We start from the raw sequence: 2230 nt of genomic DNA on the forward strand, positions 1-2230 counted from the left end.
TATATTTTGAACTTTACTCTGTATTCTAGTACTTTATTGTTTATCATTTACTGAGGGAGTATGTACAGTTTTCAGTACATTTGAGGTTTATTGCATTCTATTTTGAGCTGTTGTTATTCTACTGCTGTAACTTAAATTTCCCAATTTGAAATCTATCTATCTATCTATCTATCTATCTATCTATCTATCTATCTATCTATCTATCTAAGATAGATAGATTCTTAGTTGTTACAAGTTTGAATGACTCAAAGTAATATTCTGTTTCATTTAGAAACAGCATAAAATACAGTTGAATTAAGAAATGTTTCTTTATGGATATTAAACATCCTTTTAAAAAAAAGTTAATAATAATGCATTAGATGTCATATAACATATCTCATATTCAAATGATTATCCTTTTCAATTATAATCATATGAGTTGCTTAGTACAATATTACATGTCAAAGTCTGTCTAAATGTAACACCACAAGGGAAACCAACAGACAGCCCGACCTGGTTGTATTTTCTTCTTCAGTCTTGCAGAAAGTGCTTTTGTTTTTATTTTAGGTTTATTAAATATAGTATTTTCACCTGCATTTCTTTATTTTTGTTCATGATGCAGGACCTCAAATGAACAATGAGTTCCAGAAAGATTTCCCAAGTTGTTTTCCTGCAGTCCTGTAGAGACGTTCTCGAATACTCGTTCTGCATCTTTTGCTAGACTGTGCATAAACAATTCTCTACATAAGAGAACGACACCTTAATAATGGATTGAATTTTTGTGAAACTTGATGATGTTTATTTGCAGATTTTTTGAACTTACAGTGGATAAAAACTTAAAAATCACATCTTCATGTTCACCATTCATTGTTGTTATATTTTTAAGACATGTGAAGAGAGCAGTGTGGCAATGTAAATGTGCACACGTTTAATATACGTCACTGAATTAGACCAATGTGTCACTGACTGTAATCTGTCCCTGAACCTGTTGATGAGTTTATGGATCTGGAATCAGGCCATTGGTTGGGAACTGTGGATGTGCTGCCATCTGCTGGTGAATATATGGTACTACTACAAACCAGATGTGTTTTGTTTGACTATTTATTGATGCTCGGCATTCCTCGCTTTGGCAGTATTATCTTCAGATATTATTTTTCTTAAATTAAATTAAATTTTAACTTAAAATTAAAACTTCCTTCTTGAAATATGACGACTTTATTTTCAGACTATTAGGACTATATTTTCACAATAGTATTACTTTACTCTCATGATCTCAGATAATTTTTCCATTATCGTAATAATGATCAATATTAACTGATACCAAAATCTGTATATGATTCTTGACCATATAGCTCAGCTCATACTGTGTATGTCAGATATACATGGGCTCTTTTTGATGTGAATGAAAAATCTGTTGTTTAAATATAATGCTCAAGTTTACTCAATTCAACATTTTGTGCTTTATCGTTGGGCTGATTTGAATGGGACATGATGAACAATCAATCTGTAACAATTCTGACAATCTATTCACTTTTTAATGTCAGCAATTTTTCAAGAAAAAGAGGGAATAATATTATGACTTTAGTCTCAAAATCTCAGATTTATTTACACATATTTGGCCCTCGTACAAACAATTTTTAATTAGGTGCAGGAGCTATAGGTAAACCAGTGTTCGGGCCATTGAGTATAAAAAAAAGAAAAAAGAAATACGTTTCTTTCTTGCGGACATCTAGCCTGGTCCAGTGAGTAAGATTTAGGTGAGAGGGATTTTTTGGCAGAAAAACACTAGTGATATTTTCACTAGTGTTTTTCATCTAAATTGTACAATTTGTTTTTTTTTTTAGAAAGGCCCCTTTATATTCTCTACGGGGGCCACGTTGTTTTTACAGGCATCCAAACTGGACAAACTAGACACCTTTTGAACTTTTATGAAAACTGATGACTGCCACTGGTTCTCTTTCATATTTGGAAGGGGTAAGGGGTGCTCAGCTGCAACATGCAACTTCACTGCTAGATGTCACTAAATTCTACACCCTGAACCTTTAAGACTGTTGTTGAAATGGTAAAACTTGTTGTAAGTTTCATAAAGTTTACTTAATGAAAAAATATAAAAATGAGTGAAACAGCGCCCCTCTCCGTTTCAATGGCTGGTTAATGTTAGAGAACGGGAGTGGTCAAGAAGGATATAGCACCCTCACGACAGTGGCGCCACCAGAGGCCAACAGGTGCAGTTTGTTTGTAATTAAGAAGA

Source organism: Hippoglossus hippoglossus, chromosome 17, assembly GCF_009819705.1.
Source record: "Hippoglossus hippoglossus isolate fHipHip1 chromosome 17, fHipHip1.pri, whole genome shotgun sequence".
Classification (NCBI taxonomy): Eukaryota; Metazoa; Chordata; class Actinopteri; order Pleuronectiformes; family Pleuronectidae; genus Hippoglossus; species Hippoglossus hippoglossus.